Raw genomic sequence first — 7,528 nt, 5'->3', positions numbered from 1 at the left:
AAAACGGTTTGGGCTGGTTTTCTGTCACTTGCATGCAAAAGGTCCTGACTGACCCAAGGCTTGGAGGGGGGAGGGGGCATTGAAGATTCCAGGCAGAGGAAATAGTATGCGTAATGACCCCAAAGCAGCAATGCCAAGAGACATTCAACTAACAGGGGAATAGAAGGACCCCCGCTCCCAGATGAACTTAGGAGCTGGTCAGGTGGTCAAGGTGGGAGAAGGGGAAGACCCCTCCAGCAGAGGGAACAATGCAAAAGCTTGGAGGGGTGACCAGTTAGCAGGGGCTACCATGTGCCAGGCTTGTGTGGGGTGCCAAGGGACAGAAATGAAAAAGGCACAGCTGAAGCCAGCTCCTCCTTAACTGCTCCAGCTAAATGCTGCTCCTCTGCTTTGGAGCTGAGCCTTCGTACCTCCGTGCCCTTACCCCTGCTGTGCCCTGCTGGCATGGTGTCGCAGACACTCGAGTGTTCTCTCACCATTGGGGCCACTCAACATCACTTTATAGGGTGCACAGAGCCTCAAATCGCATTAGGTCAGATTCTTCCCTTTGCAAATCTTTTGCAGTCCTCCCTTTACCTAAGGACTGTCTCCGTTTGCTGCTAACCTGTCTCTAAAACTGAATACTTGCCAATCTCCCTTTGTGGAAAAGAGCAGGTCTCAGGCTCCATACCTTTGGCACACAGTTGCATCTAGCTAGGCTTTCAAAAACTGTGTCTTAGGCACACACACACACACACACACACACACACACACACACACACACACACGAAGTGCGCAGCTTGATGGATTTTCACGACCATAATCAGCACCCAAATGAACAGACAGAATGTTCCACAAAGGAGCCCCTCTGGTGACCTCACCTCCGAGGGGCACTGCTCTCCTGACTCCTATTGCCAGATCAGTTTCACTGGTTCTTGAACTTTCTATCTGGTCTGTTTTCTGTCCCTGTAAATTTGCCTTTCCTAGAATGTCACCTCAGTGGAACCCCACAGTGTACTGCCTGTTGAGTCTCCCTGCTATCAGTACACTTTTGTCATTGCTGAACAGTATTCCGTTGTATGGATGTACCACCACTTGCCTGCCTTTTCACTACTTGAGGGCTATTTGGGCTGCCTCCAGTTTTTAACTATACGCAAAGCCATGACAAATATTTGCGAATAGCTTTTTGTGTGAACATACATTTTTATTTATCTCGGGGAAGTTTCGAGGAGTAGAATTTGCTGGGTCATATGGTAAATACGTACATATTTGACTTCATCGCTTTGGGAACCGCTGAACTGTTGCTGAACAGTTTCCAAAGCGCCTGGACCAATTTGCATTCCCACCAGCAATGTACGATTTTCCGTTGCTTCCCATCTTGCCAGCACTTGGTTTTGTCATATTGTCAGGTGTGTTTTGTTATGTTTTTTATTTTAGCCATTCTAATAGGTGTATACTGGTGTGTTATTATGGTATTAATTTGTATTTCCCTAGCGAATAAAAATGTTGAGCATCTTTTTATGTGTTTATTTGCCATCTGTATAATTTTCTTTGGTGTAGTCCCTGTTCAAACTTTTTGTCCATTTAAAAATATGGAATTGTTTTCTTCTTCACGGGTTTGGATAGTTGGTTATATAGTCTGGATACAAGTCAGCCCTTTTCCAGCTGTGTGATTTGCAAATATTTTCTCCCCGTCTGTGGCTTGCCTTTTTTGTTCTCTTAACAGATAGACTTTAATAACGCTGTTAGGTTTTTATTGTGATGATTTTTCTGCTGATCTTTGATTTGTGGCAAGTGTTCTTTGCTCTTTGTTTTCAAATCTAGAGATAACATCACATGTTTCCTCTTAAAGTAAATTTATTTAAATAAAAAGATAAGTTGACTTGAAGAAAAATGTTAAGTAATAGTATGATTAGCAAGCAGATTGCACAAAACTCATGAAGGCAGTGACTTGAATAACCAGTGTGGGTAGCTTCGATTGAATAAATATTTAATGAACAAATATTGACTAAACACCTACTATGTGCCAGGCTCTGTCTCAGGCGCTGGGACACCTACTATGTGCCAGGCTCTGTCTCAGGCGCTGGGACACAGTGATGAACAAGAGGAACAGTTTCTGCCCTTTTGGTTGGTGGTAGTTTCTCTCTAGCGAGCTCCTCTTTATCCTTCAAAAGCCAAGTTGGATGACCAGCCTTTCCTGGAGCACTCACCATACCGTACGTTTTGTCTCCACGAGGGTCTTTCTGGAATATGTTTGGCAGCCTCTGATCGGGTTGCAGGGACCCTGGTGCATAGGTTCTCAAAAATAGCAGCTCACAAAGGAGATGCCAGGATGAGATGCCAGCGCAGAGTTGGCCAATTCCATTGGTTGAAATAGCCAGGTCCGTTCTGATGAAGTGGCCCACATTCAGTCTGGGCCGGCCCCATGCAAACCAAGGTCATCCTCCTTGGCCTTCCCGCCCGCGAACAGAGACACCAAGAGAAAAAGCCTCCCCAACCCAGTGCCTTCAGCTCCCCCCTTTGCTCCCCATCCCGTGCCCCTGGGTGCCTTCCTTTAGCGACTCACTGATCCCACAGACACTAAAGGCATCTCTTCGCTCCGACTTGGTCCTGGTGTCTGCTTCACGTGACCTCCTACACCCTCCCCGCTGCTCCCCCTCTGCACACCAGCCTGCCTTTCTTCCTCCCATACACCAAGCTCATTCCTACCCCTGGGCCTTTGCACTTGCTGTTTCCTCTTCCCAGAACGCTCTTTCTCTAGCTCTTTGCATCACCGGCTCCTTCTCAACTTTCAGTGTTGAGTTTAAATGACCCCTCCTCAGAGGCACTCCAGGACGTACTACCAAAAGCCCCTTCTACTTTTACCCCATCATTCTGTTTATTTTCGTTGTGGTACCAGTGACTTTCATTTCAGAGTTTATTTGTATGTTCGCTTATTTCCTGTCTGCACAAAAATCAGTAGCATGAGGGATGTCAGTACCATGAGGGATTTTGGTGTGGTTTTCTCTGTTCCCCAGTGTCTGGCACAGTGCCCAGCACATAGTACGTGCTCAATAAACATTTGTTGAATGAATGAGTGAATGAGTGAGTGCACGAACTCTCCCTTCTCAGAGGGACTCACAGCAGAGTTGAGCCCCTCAGCCCCTGTGTCAGACGAACGGCCCTCTGAGCTCCTTCATGGTGGAGCCGAACGTCTTCCTCTTGGCTCCCATCCCACCCCTGTGTCCAGGCCAAAGCTGAGTGCTGCCCCCTGGGCCCACCAGGCTTGTGTCCTGCCAGCTGCCCAGCTTGGGGGCGGGGGGCTATCCCCCTGGAGCTGGCCTGTAGGGAGTGTTTCTCAGGACCGTGGGCTAGTATGGACGGGGCTGGAGGAATGTGTGGGGTCCGGGAACCTGCGTAGAATCCCATCACCTCCCTCCACGGCGAGTCCTGGCAGCTCCCTTTCCTCCTCCTCCCGGCTGTGCCACAGGCAGGGACAGCCCCTCGGGGACTTGGGTGTCTTCACCAGCCTCCTCCCTCCCTTCTTCCTAAGAAACAGCAGATCCCAAGGCCAAGCCATCGGCAACAGTGGTGTCTGGCTTTGTTTCACTTTTTTTTGTATAATTTGCTGAATAAATTCTTCAATTTATAAGAAGAGCCTTAGGTTGGGCTCCTCTAGAGGCAGATCCCTAGCAGTGGTTCTCAACCTTCCTAATGCCGCGACCCTTTAATACAGTTCCTCATGTTGTGGTGACCCCCAACCATAGAATTATTTTCGTTGCTCCTTCATAACTGTCATGTTGCTACTGTTATGAATCGTAACGTAAATATCTGATATGCTATATGTGTTTTCCGATGGTCGCGACCCACAGGTTGAGAACCGCTGCCTAAGAGAGTTGAAAAATTGAAAGCAAGTTGTTTACTTGGGAGGTGACCCCAGGAAACACTGGTAGGGAAGCAGGGAAGTGAGACCAGGAAGGAAGGGACCCCAATGCAGAGAGTTATCAGGCAAGTGGCCACCTGGGCACCTGGAGCTCAATCTGCTTCGGACCTCCGGTGTGGACCAAGCAGCTCTGGGTTATCCATGCTGGGGGGCGGGGGGCCGCGGGGGAAGATGGGGTGGCGAGGGAGCTGAGGGCTGGATTCACCTGCTCCTGCCATCGTGGTTGAGGGCGCTCCCTGGAGTGTTAATTCCCAGCTCTCCCAACTCCTGCAGATGGGCAGAGCCCACAGGAAAAGGGCAGGTGCTGGCAGCTGGAATTTGGTCTGTGGGAGGGGCGATGGGCGGGGCACCACCAGCAAAGACCTCACCCTTAATCCTGCCTTCTCATTTACAGCAGGGATTAAATGTTTCCTTTAAAACTAAGTCTAAATAAAAATTTAAAAAGTGAATTGATTTAAAAGAAAACTACTTAAATAGTGAAAGGGGGGGGAATGTAGCCAACTGTTATTTTTAAGGGCATTTCAAGCTTTTGACAAGCAGACACATTGGGGTGTTGGGGGTTGTGGAAAGAACCCCCTTCTCCCAGGATGCCTGCTGTCTCCCCCCCCCCCCGCCGCCGCACCCCCCCCCCCCCCCCCCCCCCCGTCAACACTGCCCTGGGTTCCTCTAAGTCTTGGAAACGGGCCATGAAGCTGGAAGCCCTTTGTGACTCTCAGTGTGTCCCTTGACATCTCTAGGCCTGTCTGTTAAAGGCATGTTCTATCTAGAGTCACAGAAAGAGTCAGTAATAGCCACGGTAATTCTGAAACCGGAGAACCAACATCCATTGAACAGAAGGCAGATCGGAGGATTCGTTCATCTGGAGTTCATTTCACCTCTCTATGGAGGCTTTTAAAGCATTTTGTCCTAATCACCCGCTTGCCATGACGTTTTAATGCCACAAATACACTGTACATCTGGTCACGCACCGTGATCCTTTGCAAGACCACAAACTACTGTAATACCCATCAATGTTTTGGACTCCCCCCCACCCCCCCAAAGAAAACACCTCTACCCCGCAGGGGTTCTCAACCTTCCTAATGCCGCGGCCCTTTCATACAGCTCCTCATGTGGTGGCCCAACCACAAAATTATTTTTGTTGCTACTTCATAACTGTAATGTTGCTACTGTTATGAATCGGCATGTAAATATCTGATAGGCAGGATGGTCTTAGGCGACCCCTGTGAAGGGGTCGTTCGACCGCCAAAGGGGTTGCAACCCACAGATTGAGAACCGCTGCTCTAGACATTGGCATATATGACAGAGGCACAGAAAATCGAACAGTACTGGCGTAGACCCGGGCAAATACATCAGGAGAACAGGATGGAGAGTACAGAGATTCACCAGGTGCCCGCTGTGCCGTCTAATGGATGCAAAAGCGTCTGGAAACGGGGAGATGTCAAGTAGCGTGGAATTCTCCGGATTATGCCTGGGCGGGGGCAGTGGCTTCCCCCCATCCTTGGCCCTTCCCTCCGATCCCACCTACCAAGGACTGGGGAGACTCACCCTCATGGGCCACACGCACCTCACATCTACCCTGCGAATCTCAGAAGCCTCGAACACACGATGAGCTACAACAGATGGCGCCGATGGCGCCGAGGAGGACGTCCCTCCCTCTGAGTTCCCTGTGATTCCTTGATGAGCCCACGGAGAGCCGCGTGTGGGTGCTGGCAGGCCTTCAACCTCTCCCCCAAGCTCGCCCCTCTCCCTCTCTGAGGCAGTGCGGGCCTCGGGCCACAGCCCTCAGCAGGCCGCAGCGTCCAGCTAGAATTCCATCCTGCTGTTTTGTGAGCACTGTTTTAACATTACTTTCCATCTGTAGAAATGAACACTTTTTTTTCCCTTCTGATAGTAATACAAATTTTCTTTTAAAAATCATTTTGCTGACATATGCTACAACCAAAATGAACCTCCAAACATGATGATCAGTGAGAGAATGCAGGCACAGAAGGGCACCTGTTGTATGATTTCATTTCTATGAAATATCCAGAATAGAAAAATCTATAGAAACAGAAAGCAGATTGGTGGTTGCCGAGGGCAGGGAAGGGCAGGGTGGAGGGGATGGAGGAATAGGAAGCAACTGCTTAATGGGGTCTTCTCTTAGGGTGGTGAAAATGTTTTCCAACTAGTTAGAGGAGGGGATTGCACAACGTTGTGACTATACCAAATGCCATTGAACTGTTCGCTTTAAAGTGGTTAATTTGATGTTATGTGAATTTCACCTCAGTAAATTATTCTTTAAAAGCCAACCAAGCATGTAACCACTATGGAAAACAGTATGGAGGTTCCTTAAAAAAAGATTAAAAATAGAACTACATATGACGCAGCAATCCCACTGCTGGGCACCTATTCTAAACAGAAGCTTGAAAAGATATGCACCCCTATGTTAACTGCAGCATTACTTACAAAAGCTAAGATCTGGAAGCAACTTAGGTGTCCATCGATGGACCAATGGATAAAGGAGATGTGGTACATCTGTACCATGGAATATTATTCAGCCACAAGGAGTGAAACCTTGTGTTTGTGACAACATGGATGGACGTAGGAGGCATTATGCTGAGTGAAATAAGTCAGACGGAGAAGGACAAATGCGGTCTGATTTCACTTACATGTAAGGAATCTAAAAACCAAAACAAATGAACAAACAAAACAAAACAGAAACAGATTCCTAGATACAGAGGACAAACTGATGTTGCCAGAGGGGAGGAAGGTTGGGGGATGGGCGAGAAAGGTTTAGGGAGATAAGAGGCACAAACTTCCAGTTATGAAATAAATCAGTCACAGGGATGTAATGTACAACATAGGGAATAGTGTCGACAATATCATAATAACTTTATACGGGGGAAGGTGGTTGCTAGACTCATTGTGGTGATCACTTCATAAGGCGTATACATGTGGAATCGCTGTGTTAGCAACTCAAATAATATTGTCTATCAACTATAAAAACAAAACAAAAACCAACCCAGCAAACGAAAACATCAATTTACTTAGTAAAAAGTACGAATGGATTTAAGGACGACTTTTAAGTGAGGCTTGGGAGACACTGGCTAAGGGGGTCAGTCTCCCCTCCAGGCCTTGGCTCAGGCCTTGTCCAGGCCTAGAATGCCCGCTCTGTGCACGTGGCCGGGAACCCCGGCCAAGCCTCAGCTCTGCAGGACGCCCTCTTGGATTACATAGGACCACCAGGCGACCGGAGTAGTCAGGTGGGCCCAGGCCTGCAGCCCTTCAGACTTGGGTGTGAAACCCGGCCTGCTGCTTACTGGGTTAATTTGGGGCATGCTGCTTAGCCTCCCCAGGAGGGCCTCAGTTTCCTCGTCTGTAAAATGGGGGTTCATGATAGTTCTTCTCTCACAAGTTGAGTTACTTCATAGAAAGTCCGTGGATAGGGCCTGTGCGGAGTAGGTGCCCTCAACTCGCACTTTGCATTGAGCACCAGTCACACCAAAATTGCCTTCATTTGCCTCCTGTTTCCTGGACTGCAAGCAAAGGCTCAGCCTGCACGATCTCTGTATCCACAGTTCCCCCACAGGGCTCACACATAGTAGGTCTCCAAGAAGGGCTTGTTGACTGATACCTTTTTCTCTCCAC

The sequence above is a fragment of the Myotis daubentonii genome, chromosome 8 (assembly GCF_963259705.1).
Source record: "Myotis daubentonii chromosome 8, mMyoDau2.1, whole genome shotgun sequence".
Taxonomy (NCBI): Eukaryota; Metazoa; Chordata; class Mammalia; order Chiroptera; family Vespertilionidae; genus Myotis; species Myotis daubentonii.
Note: the sequence above shows the minus strand (reverse complement) of the source record.